The following is a 13,173-nucleotide window of genomic DNA, read 5'->3' as shown; positions in this document are numbered from 1 at the left end:
GTGGATTGATGAATCCATCCGTTGCACTCTGAATGCTCGCACGGCCGCTTACAACGATGGTCTTTGTACCCGGAAATATGGACAACCACAAAGCTGCGTCGTACAATCTGCGGAGGGCAGTGAAGACGCTAAATGGATGTACAGAGAGACTGTGGAGCTACAGATGGAGCAACAGGACACCAGACGCCTGTGGCAGGAGCTGCGGACCATTACTAACTACGAGAGCAGTTCCTCCCCAGCCACGAGTGTGGATGCCTCCCTAGCCAACGAACGGAACTCCTTTTATGCGCACTTTGAGTCTGGCAACAACACCGCTACAGCTCGCTTGCTAATTGGAGTTACACCACGTGGGATGAGCACGCACTCTAAGTGTCTGAGCATGATGTCAGGAGGGCTCTGATGCAGGTGAACACCAGGAAAGCTGCAGGCCCAGATGGCATATCTGGGCTAGTACTGAAGACCTGTGCTAACCAGCTAGCCCTGGTGCTCACTACAATATTCAACATCTCCCTGGCTAAATCAGTGGTCCCGTCCTGCTTCAAGAGGTCCACCATCATTCCTGTCTTGAAGATCACCTCTTCTGCCTGCCTGAATGACTACTGTCCGGTGGCCCTCACCTCGGTGGTCATGAAGTGTTTCGAGAGGCTTAATAAGGATTATATCTGCGCCTCCCTTCCCTGCACCTTGGACCCGTTGCAGTTCGTGTACCAGCAGCAGATCCACGGATGGCGCAGTTTGCCAGGTACTGCACACCACGCTCACGCACCTGGATGGCCGGAAGGGGGTCTATGTGAGATTGCTGTTCATCGATTATAGTTCAGCTTTCAATACCATAGTCCCCACCAGACTGGCTGTCAAGCTGCAGGAGCTCGGACTGAATACTCCGCTGTGTGTCTGGATCCCGGACTTCCTCACAGCCAGGCCCCAGGTTGTTAGGGTGGGAAAGCACATGTCCAGCTCCCTCACCCTGAACACTGGATCCCCCCAGGGCTGGGCCCTCAGCCCCCTACTGTACTCCCTGTACACACATGACTGGATGCCCTTCCAGAGAGTCTGAAGTTCCGTCGTCGTTCCGAAGTATCCTTGTGACGTACTTACCAAGTATCCTATCTTGCCTTTCTTCACATTCTACTCAGGAATTGTTACTGATTGAGAAAGTATGCCTTCTTTCGACAAAGGAAGCATCCTTGCAGCTTCACCCCTCATCTGTTCAGCCATGTTCTCTACCTGTCTGTGGATCCGTCTGATCTGGTTCTCCATGAGGACTAGGACCCTCAGGGACCAGAGGCCTGAGAAGCTCCTGGTCTGCAGCTGGTCCAGGCTGTTCCTGCTGAGGTCCAGAAGCCAGGCCCTGTGCGGGACACCCTGCGGGACGATGGCAAGGCCATGGGCGCTGCAGTCCACCAGGTCTGCCGGCTGGTAGCAAACACACTGTGATGGACAGATCCGCGAGTCACCTGACAGCAGGAGGGAGGAGGAGGTCAGGAAGTGGAGGAAGTGGAGGAAGGACAGATGCATAATCCTGGGAAAATAGGACAGATCAAAGCTCCAAATGTGAGGTCACATCTTATCATGTTAATTCAGATGAAAAGGTAAACATTATGACTTAGTGACGCGTTAATTTCATTGTGATCCTACATCAGATCCTACACCAGATCCTACATCAGATCCTACATCAGACACTACATCAGACTCTACATCAAATCCTACATAAGACTCTACATCAGACTACATCAGATCCTACATAAGACTCTACATCAGACTCTACATCAGATCCTACATAGGACTCTACATAAGACTCTACATCAGACTCTACATCAGATCCTACATCATACTCTACAGCAGATCCTACATAAGACTCGACATCAGACTCTACATCAGACTCTACATTAGATCCTACATCAAACTCTACAGCAGATCCTACATCTTCCACAGCGGCATCCTGGAGGTCAAGAGTGAACGGAGAGCGGTTTGGAGTTCCTTGGACGTCGAAGTCTCACACTTTGTAAAACTGGAGAAGAATAACGCTGCTCTATCTCTCTCTGTCTCTCTGTCTCTCTGTCTCTCTCTCTCTCTCTCTCTCTCTCTGATTTGATTGGTTCCCAGTCTGTGATTCTCTCGGTTCTCTCATTAATCCTTCAGTGTTCCAGATGTTTCAATCTGATAAACAGACAGAGCGGCCTCAACCTGCTCACTGCCCCCCCCTAATATCCTATGAATAATGTGGAACTCGCTTCAGTCCAGCTTATATACTTAAATATTACATAAAGGCTGTGTGTGTGTGTGTGTGTGTGTGTGTGTGCGCGTGTGTGTGTGTGTGTGTGTGTTTTCATGGTTAGTATGTAGATTGAGTTGAGTTGAAGTTAAAGGGGTCCTATTATCCTTTCCTTATTTTCTGTCATATGTATAATGTTACATTGCCGGTTGGAACACTGGGTTTTTTCTACTCTCTGCACAATCTGACATCATCTGCTGCAGGATTTCTTAATATCGTTGTCTGCTCCAGGCACACCATGCCCACCAAGGAAAGGGACCAGCCCACCACTTGCTCAGTCTGTCTCTGAAGTTGCACTGCTGGGGAGCCAGCTGCCCGGTGAGGGTTAGTATAGTGTAATATAGGGTTAGTATAGTGCCCGGTTAGGGTTAGTATAGTGCAGCATAGAAGAAGAAGAATCTTTAATTGTAACATAACACATGAACATGCTCTGGATTTTTTTTTTTTTTTTTTTTTTTTTATTTAGCGGACGCTTTTATCCAAAGCGACTTACAATTGTTCAAACACCGACGGACGCAGCCATCAGGAGCAATGAGGGGTTAAGTGTCTTGCTCAAGGACACTACAGCATGCTAGCAGGAGGAGCCTGGGATCAAACTAGCAACCATTAGATCACTAGACCACCAGCTCTACCGCCTGAGCTACCATCCCCGGATGGATGGTGGCCGGTGAAATGGGGTTAGTATAGTGCAGCATAGGGTTAGTATAGTGCCCGGTTAGGGTTAGTATAGTGCAGCATAGGGTTAGTATAGTGTAGTATAGGGTTAGTATAGTGCCCGGTTAGGGTTAGTATAGTGCAGCATAGGGTTAGTATAGTGCAGTATAGGGTTAGTATATTGTAGCATAGGGTTAATATAGTGTAGTATAGGTTTAGTATAGTGCCCGGTTAGGGTTAGTATAGTGCAGCATAGGGTTAGTACAGTGTAGCATAGGGTTAGTATAGTGCCCGGTTAGGGTTAGTATAGTGCAGCATAGGGTTAGTACAGTGTAGCATAGGGTTAGTATAGTGCCCGGTTAGGGTGAGTATAGTGCAGCATAGGGTTAGTATAGTGCGGTATAGAGTTAGTATAGTGTAGCATAGTGTTAATATAGTGTAGTATAGGCTTAGTATAGTGCCGGTTAGGGTTAGTATAGTGCAGCATAGGGTTAGTATAGTGCAGTATAGGGTTAGAATAGTGCAGTACAGGGTTAGTATAGTGTGGCATAGGGTTAGTATAATCTAGCTGGGGGTGCACAACCGAGTGAATCATCAGTGCCGGTACCAAGCCCGGATGAATAGAGTGGGTTGTGTCAGTAGGGGCATCCGGCGTAAAAATCATGCCAATTCAAACAAGCGGGCAACAAACCTGATTTCCATACCGGATCGGTTGAGGCCTGGGTTAACAACAAAGGCAAGTGATGCCGTTAGTCAACAGGGCACCAGTGGAAATTGTGCTACCGTGGCTGAAGAAGAAGAAGAAGAAGAAGAGGGGGAAGGCGTGTGCGGAGACAGCAGGAGAGCAAGAAGGGTAGGAGAGTAGAGTTGAGAGGAGGAACTTTGAACGTTGGCACTATGAAGGTTAAAGAGAGAGAGCTGGCTGACATGATGGAGAGAAGGAAGGGAGATGTACCATGTGTACAAGAGACCAGGTGGAAGGGGAGTAAGGCCAGGAGTATCAGAGCCGGCTACAAACTGTTCTACCATGGAGTGGATGGCAGGAGAAATGGGGTAGGGATGGTAGAAATTGATGGTGTGATAATGAATATGGTCAGTACATATGCTCCCCAAGTTGGTGTGAGATGGAAGGGAAAGAAGAATTCTTTAGTGAGTTGGATGTAGTGGTATTGAGTGTCCCCAAGGGAGAGAGAGTGGTCATTGGAGCAGATCTCAATGGGCATGTTGGCGAAGGGATCAGAGACATAGGTGACGAGAAGGTGATGGGTAGGTATGGTGTCAAGGAGAGGAATGTGGAAGGACAGATGGTGGTGGATTTCACCAGAAGGATGGAATTGACTGTTGCGAATACGTATTTCAAGAAGAGGGAGGAAGACAGGGTGACATACAAGAGCGGAGGAAGGTGCGCACAGGTGGACATCTTATGCAGGAGGTGCAATCTGAAAGAGATAAGGGACTGAAAAGTGGTGGTAGGGGGTGTGTTGCTAGGCAGCATTGGATGGTGGTCTGTAGGGTGACTCTGGTTGTCAAGAAGAGGAAGAGAGTGAAAGAATAGCCAAAGATAAAATGGTGGAAGTTAAAAAAGGAGGAGGGAGAGGCAAAGGAAAAGGCGTACGGTGAGCTGTATGAGAGGTTGGACAGTAAGGAAGGAGAAAAGGACTTGTACCGATTGGCAAGACAAAGGGACCAAGCTGGGAAGGATGTACAGCAGGTTAGGGTGATGAAGGATAATGAAGGGAATGTGCTGACTAGTGAGGAGAGTGTGTTGAGAAGGTGGAAGGAGTACTTTGAGGAGTTGATGAATGAAGAAAATGAGAGGGAGAGAAGAGTGGATGATGTGGGGATAGTGGATCAAGAAGTGCAGCAAATTAGCAAAGCTGAGGTGAGAACAGCATTAAAGAAGATGAAGAGTGAAAGGCAGTTGACCCAGATGACATACCTGGGGAAGCATGGAAATGTTTAGGTGAGATGGCAGTGGCCTTCCTAACAAGACTGTTTAATACCATCCTGGAAAGGGAGAGGATGCTGGAGGAGTGGAGAAGAAGTGTACTCGTACCCATCTTCAAGAATAAGGGAGACATACAGAGCTGTAGTAACTACAAGGGAATAACGTTGATCAGCCAATGCATGAAGCTATGGGAAAGGGTAGTGGAGGCTAGGCTAAGAGGAGAGGTCGGGATCAGCAAGCAGCAGTATGGTTTCATGCCAGGAAAGAGTACTACAGATGACATGTTTGCTTTAAGAATGCTGATGGAAAAGTACAGGGAAGGCCAGAAGGAGTTGCACTGCGTCTTTGTGGATTTAGAGAAAGTATATGAAAATTTGCCGAGAGAGGAAGTGTGGTATTGCGTGAGGAAGTCGGGGGTGGCAGAGAAGTACGTAAGAGTGGTACAGGATATGTATGAGGGCAGTCAGACAGTAGTAAGGTGTGCAGTAGGCGTGACAAAGGCATTCAAAGTGGAGGTGGGATTGCATCAAGGATCCGCTCTGAGCCCTTTCTTGTTTGCAGTGGTGATGGACAGGTTAACAGATTAAATCAGGCAGGAGTCTCCGTGGACTATGATATTCACGGATGCCATTGTGATCTGTAGCGAGAGTAGGAAGCAGGTTGAGGAGAGCCTGGAGAAGTGGAGGCAGCATTAGAGAGAAGAGAAATGAAAGTCAGCAGGAGTAAGACACAATACATGTGCCTCAATGGGAGGGAGGGCGGAGAAAAGCTGAGAAGGCGGATGAGTTCAAGTACTTGGTGTCCACCATCGAAAGCAGCGGAGAGTGCGGGAGAGAGGTGAAGAAGAGAGCACAGGCAGGGTGGAATGGGTGGAGAAGGGTGTCCAGAGTGATCTGTGACAGAAGGGTTCCAACAAGAGTTAAGGGGAAGGTCTACAGGACGGTAGTGAGATCAGCCATGTTGTACAGTTTAGAGGTTGTGGCACTGACAAAAAGGCAGGTGGCTGAAGTGGAGGTGGCAGAGTTGAGGATGTTGAGATTTTAATTGGGAGTGACAAGGATGAACAGGATTAAGAATGAGTACATTAGAAGGACAGCTCTGGTTGGAGAGTTTGGTGGAAAAGTGAGAGAGGCCAGATGGTTTGGACACGTGTGGAGGAGAGATGAGAGTTACATTGGGAGAAGGAGGCTGAGGATGGAGCTGCCAGGCGAGAGGAAAAGAAGAAGCCAAAGAGAAGCTTTATGGATGTGGTGAGAGAAGACATGCAGGCGGGTGGTGTAAGGGAGGAAGATGCGCAGAACAGAAGGTATTCGAGGCAGATGATCCGCTGTGGCCACCCCTTACGGGAGCAGCCAAAGAAGAAGTATAGGGTTAGTATAGTGCCCGGTTAGGGCTAGTATCGTGCAGAATAGGGTTAGTATAGTGCAGTATAGGGTTAGTATAGTGTAGTATAGGGTTAGTATACTGCCTGGTTACGGTTAGTATAGTGCAGCATAGGGTTAGTATAGTGCAGTACAGGGTTAGTATATTGCCTGGTTAATGTTAGAAAAGTGTAGAATAGGGTTAGTATAGTGTACCATCAGGTTAGTATAGTGCCCGGTTAGAGTTAGTATAGAGCCTGGTTAGGGTTAGTATAGTGCCCGATTAGGGTTAGTTTTGTGCCCGGTTAGGGTTAGTATAGTGCAGTAAAGGGTTAGTATAGTGTAGTAGAGGGTAAGTATTATGCCCGGTTATGGTTAGTATAGTGCAGTATAGGGTAAGTATAGTGTAGTATAGGGTTAGTATAGCGCAGTATAGGGTTAGTATAGTGTAGTATAGGGTTAGTATAGTGTAGTAGAGGGTAAGTATTGTGCCCGGTTATGTTTAGTATAGTGCAGTATAGGGTAAGTATAGTGTAGTATAGGGTTAGTATAGTGCAGTATAGGGTTAGTATAGTGTAGTAGAGGGTTAGTATATTGCCCGGTTAGGGTTAGTATAGTGCAGTATAGGGTAATTATAGTGTAGTATCGGGTTAGGATAGTGCCCGGTTACAGTTAGTATTGTGAAGTATAGGGTTAGTATAGTGCCTGGTTAGGGTTAATATAGTGTAGTATAGGGTTAGTATAGTGCCCGGTTAGGGTTAGTATAGTGCCCGGTTACAGTTGGTATAGTATTGTACAGGATTATTAGAGTGCCTGGTTAGGGTTAGTACAGTGGTACCTTGACTTACGACTGCATCTACTTAGGACTAATCCAAGATAGGAGTAGCGATAGTCGCGAAAATTTGTATCGACTTGCAACCAACTGCTCCCAGATACGACCGTATCTTGGAGCAGTATAGGGTTAGTATAGTGTAGTAGAGGGTTAGTATAGTGCCCGGTTAGGGTAGTATAGTGTAGTATAGGGTTAGTATAGCGCCAGGTTAGGGTGAGTATAGTGCAGTACAGGGTTAGTATAGTGTTGTATAGGGTTAGTATAGTGTAGTAGACGGTTAGTATAGTGCCCGGTTAGGGCTAGTATCGTGCAGTTGAGGTGTCTTGGAATGTGTGACATCCCAAACAGCCCCATCGTATTAGATAATTACTAAGAGACGGTGCCAGGGGTCCCAAGAAAGAGAGCACATCACCAGGGGTCCTGGTGAGAAGGGAAGTGAAATGTGACCTGTGACCTATGTAGGGGAACCAAATGGTAAATGTTGTCTTTGGGCCAGTATAAAAGAACCCCGTGAGTGCCATTCGACAGAGAATCCTTCCGGCTCGGTTCTCTCCCAGACCGTCCATGGCAAGTCTGGTCTGATGCTGTTCTTTTGTAAAAAATCAGCGGTCTCTCCTTCTTCATCAACACATCAAATTCATCAAGAAACTACATAGTATAGGGAAAGTATAGTGTTGTATAGGGTTAGTATAGTGCCCGGTTACAGTTAGTATTGTGTAGCATAGGGTTAGTATAGTGCCTGGTTAGGGTTAGTACAGTGGTACCTCGAAGTGCAGGGTTAGTATAGTGTAGTATAGGTTTAGTATAGTGTAGTATAGGGTTAGTATAGTGCCAGGTTAGGGTTAGTATAGTGTAGTATAGGGTTAGTATGGTGCCAGGTTAGGGTGAGTATAGTGTAGTACAGGGTTAAAATAGTGTAGTATAGGGTTAGTGTAGGGTTAATATAGTGTAGTATAGGGTTAGTATAGTGCAGTATAGGGTTAGTGTAGTGTAGTACAGGGCTAGTATAGTGTAGTATAGGATTAGTATAGTGCCCGGTTAGGGTTAGTATAGTGCAGTATAGGGTTAGTATAGTGTAGTATAGGCTAAGCATAGTGCCCGGTTAGGGTTAGTACCAGGGTAAGCCTAGACTAAAGTAGCCTACAATTCTATACCCAAACCCTAACCCTGTACCCTGTAAACTATACAAAACTATACCATACTATACTGTTCTAAACTATATTATACTTTACAAAGTATACAAAACTGAACTTTAATATACTATACTATACTATACTATACTGTACTATACTGTACCAAACAATACTAAACTACACTATACTGTACTAAACTCCGGACAACGCGCACTGACCTCAGAGCAGCCGAGAGGAAATGGCACAAATCCAAAACAATTGAGGATCTTGCAAGTCTTCTTGCAACCAGACTTCTTGCAACCAGAAACTGCTGTCCTCCTTCTCTTCCAGCATCACTGCTGCTAAGAAGGCCTTCTTCAACGATAGGATCAACGGTGCCACAGACACACGTAAGTTATTCGCCACCTTCAAGTCTCTGCTTTGGCACGGTGGCGCAGTGCATTGCACTGCTGCCTCACAGCAAGAAGGTCCTGGGTTCGATTCCCGCCTGGGGCGCTGTTGGCACCGTGCTCCGGCGGGTTATCTTCCAAAACAGGAGCCTTTCTGTGTGGAGTTTGCATGTTCTCCCCGTGTTCACATGGGGTTTCCTCCACCTCACGTCAGTAAGGACCCCCACCAAAAACATGCACCCATCATCGTCTGACCAGCGATGGACACTTATCACCTGGTCCCCGGGCGCGTCCACGTATGCTGCCCACTGCTCCTGGCTGTGCCCCCGGAGGAAGGACAAGCCAGGATGGGTCAAAAGCAGAGGAGCCATTTCACCGGCCACCATCAAGCATGTGCGTGTGTGTGTGTGTGTGCAAGCATGTGTTGTGGAGTGTCGTGTGACAATTAAAGACTGTTTCTTTCTTCTTCTTTTCTTTTTCTTCTTTACCCTCCACCACCTCCCCCAGCTACTAACCTCACTGCTGACTGCCTTGCCTCCTTTTTTACTCACAAAGTGGCAGCCATCAGCAGCCAATTCGCTAAACAACTTACTCACAACCTGTCTTCTCCAGCCCTAGGCTCATCGTTCCCTGGTTTCACCCCCCTCGCTGAAAGTGAGGTATCTAAACTACTAACATGTAGCCGTCCTACTACCTGTCCGCTAGATCCGATCCCATCTAACCTCCTTCAAGCCATATCACCGACTATCACCCCGGCAATCACACATATGATTAATTCTTCCCTAACTTCCGCCACTTTCCCTTCCGCTTTCAAAGCCGCTTGGGTCGCACCACTGCTCAAAAACCCTCACTCGATCCCAGTCAAGTAGAAAACTATCGGCCGGTCTCTCTCCTCCCATTCCTTTCCAAAACCTTAGAGAGGGTGGTCTCTAGACAGGTTACAGAATACCTGTCAAGAAACAACCTTCTCGATACACTTCAATCTGGCTTCAAAAGTGGTCACTCCACCGAAACAGCCCTGTTGTCTGTGACAGAGGCCTTAAAAACTGCTAGAGCCGCTGCCAAATCCTCAGTTCTCATTCTGCTTGACTTATCAGCTGCTTTTGACACTGTCAATCACAGCATACTCCTGTCCATACTCTCAAGTATGGGCATAACGGGCAGTGCACTTTCCTGGTTCGAATCTTACCTTACTGGGCGCTCGTTCAGTGTGACATGGCAAGGCCAGCTGTCTGTGCCTCACAACCTCACCACAGGGGTGCCCCAAGGCTCGGTGCTAGGACCCCTCCTCTTTGCCATATACACCACCTCACTGGGCCCGATCATCTGCTCACATGGCTTTTCATATCACTGCTATGCGGATGATACTCAACTCTATCTGTCCTTCCCGCCCGATACCCACTGTCTCGATGCGGATCTCGGATTGTCTCGCTGACATATCCACGTGGATGAAGGATTATCATCTTCAACTAAATCTGGCGAAAACGGAACTGCTGGTCTTCCCGGCCAAACAAGGTATTTATCACAACATTGATGTTAAAATTGACTCTCTATCTCTTGTTCCTACCAAGGCTGCAACGAATCTTGGTGTCATTATTGATGACCAACTGACATTCTCGGACCATGTTGCCGCCGTCTCCCGGTCCTGCCGCTTCGCACTACTCAACATCCGAAAAGTCAGGCCGTACCTGACCCAATATGCCACTCAACTGTTGGTACAAACCTTGGTGATGTCCCGTCTCGACTACTGCAACGCCCTCTTAACAGGCTTACCAGCCTGTGCGGTGAAGCCACTACGGATGATACAGAATGCGGCGGCGCGACTGGTGTTCAATCAGCCAAAGAGGGCACATGTCAATCCGCTGCTCATCGAGCTCCACTGGTTACCTGTAGCCGCTCGCATCAAGTTCAAGTCTCTTATGCTGGCCTACAGAGTGATTGCTGGGAATGCTCCCGCCTACTTAAATGCTCTTGTAAGAGCACATGTTGCCCCCCTGATGCTGCGCTCGTCAAATGAGCGTCGCCTGGCTTTGCCGGCCATACAGCCACGGCAATCCAGGCTATTCTCATTTGTAGTTCCACGTTGGTGGAACGAGCTGCCAAAAATGACCAGAGCAGGGACCTCCCTCTCTGTCTTTAAGAAGCACTTGAAGACCCCGCTCTTCAGTGAGTACCTCCTGTCCTAACCTACAATTACTTAGCACTACCTAGCAGTATTTATTGTTACACTGATGTTGTTGTTACACTAATCTCTGTCGCAATGTAGCTTGAATGTTATTCTCCCTTGTAAGTCGCTTACGATAAAAGCGTCTGCTAAATGACTAAATGTAAATGTAATGTAAACTTTACTACTATATGATGACATAAAATATAGTTTATAGAATACTACTATATAAACTATATACTATAAGAACTTGTCAATACTAAACACTTTCCGTCTTTTAATTTGAATCTGCTACGTTTATCTGTTGGAAACTGTTTATACATGACGTTTCTTGAAAACAACCTTTTGTTAACCTTTTTCTAACAATCTAACCCTAATCAACAAGGTTTTTGTGACAAAGCGGTTCAAACAAGACGTTAACCGTGTTTGTGGCTTCTGCCGCAGGAAGCAATACACAGGGTCAAATATTGACACCTATTAGTTTTTCAAATTCCCATGGAACGCAGCATCAGTTTTTGCTGTTGCTCCTCTTTACATCAACATTACGTCTAAAAACGAGAGTAGTTTTCCGAGTTTCCCTTGATTGCAGCATCAGCTGACGTAATGAAGCTATGAGACCTAATGACCCAGAATTACTAATATAAGGATCCACTTGTTGCGTGTTGTAACTTTATACTTAAAATGAGAAGGTGTCTGTTTACTTCCTGTCAGATCCCTGTCTTCTTCCTGGCAGGTCCCTGTCTACTACCTGTCAGGTCCTTGTCGACTTCCTGTCAGGTCCTTGTCTACTTTCTGTCAGGTTTCTGTCTACTTCCTGTCAGGTCCTGCCTACTTCTTTTCAGGTCCTGTGTATTTCCTGTCAGGTCCCTGTCGACTTCCTGTCAGGTCCCTGTCTGTTTCCTGTCAGGTCCCAGTCGACTTTCTTTCAGGTCCCTGTCTTCTTCCTGTCAGTTCCATGTCGACTACCTGTCAGGTCCCTGTCTACTTCCTCTGAGGTCCCCATCTACTTATCAGGTCCCTGTGTATTTCCTGTCAGGTCCCTGTCTATTACCTGGCAGGTCCCTATCTATTACCTGTCAGGTCCCTGTCTACTTCCTGCCAGATCCCTGTCTACTTCTTGTCAGGTCCCTGTCTACTTCCTGGCAGGTCCCTGTCTACTTCCTGTCAGATCCCTGGCTACTTCCTTCTACTTTTATTCCTCAGAGCCCTGCCTCACGGTGTCTCTGTGGAAGGAAATCACTCCATGTGGAAGTTCCATTCAAATGGATTCAACACTGCATGTTCCTCACAGACATTTCATCAAATTCTTTAACCTTCGGGACTAAAAAAACGTCGACCTAATTCGGACCCATTGCTTTGAAGCTGCACGGCAACTCCATGTGTGAGGTCACAAACACGGAATATGTTTTGGACTGTTTTCCACTCCTGCAGTTTGTGTTACGACTGGATCCTCTACTACTCTTCTTCTTTGGGCTGCTCCCGTTAGTGGTGGCCACAGTGGATACCTTCTGTTCTGTGCATCTTCCTCCCTGACACCACCCGCCTGCATGTCCTCCCTCAGCACATCCATAAAGTTTCTCTTTGGCTTCCTCTTTTCCTCTTGCCTGGCAGCTCCATCCTCAGCCTCCTTCTCCCAATGTAACTCTCATCTCTCCGCCACACGTGTCCAAACCATCTCAATCTGGCCTCTCTCACTTTTCCACCGAACTGTCCAACCTGAGCTGTCCCTCTAATGTCCTCATTCTTAATCCTGTCCATCCTTGTCCCTCCCAATGAAAACCTCCACATCCTCAACTCTGCCACCTCCACTTCATCCACCTGCCTTTTAGTCGGTGCCACCGCCTCTAAACCGTACAACATGGCTGCTCTCACTACCGTCCTGTACACCTTCCCCTTCACTCTTGCTGGAACCCTTCTGTCACAGATCACCCCAAGTACTTGAACTCATCCACCTTCTCCACCTCCACTCCATGCATTCTCAGTTTTTCGCCGCCCTACCTCCTATTCAGGAACATGTATTCTTACTCCTACTGACTTTCATTCCTCTTCTCTCTAATACATGCCTCCACTTCTCCAGGCTCTCCTCCACCTGCTCCCTACTCTCGCTACAGATCTCAATGTCATCCGTGAACATCATAGTCCACAGAGACTCCTGCCTGATCTCATCTGTTAACCTGTCCATCACCACTGCAAACAAGAAAGGGCTCAGAGCTGATCCTTGATGCAATCCTACCGCCACTTTGAATGCCTTCGTCACGTCTACTGCATACCTTACTACTGTCTCACTGCCCTCATACTGTACCTATCCTGTACCACTTTTACGTACTTCTCTGCCACCCCCGACTTCCTCACGCAATACCACACTTCCTCCCTCGGCACCCTATCATATGCTTTCTCTCAATCCACAACCACGCAGT

The sequence above is a fragment of the Zeus faber genome (assembly GCF_960531495.2).
Source record: "Zeus faber genome assembly, chromosome: 11".
In the NCBI taxonomy this organism is placed as follows: domain Eukaryota; kingdom Metazoa; phylum Chordata; class Actinopteri; order Zeiformes; family Zeidae; genus Zeus; species Zeus faber.
This window is presented reverse-complemented; position numbering follows the sequence as displayed.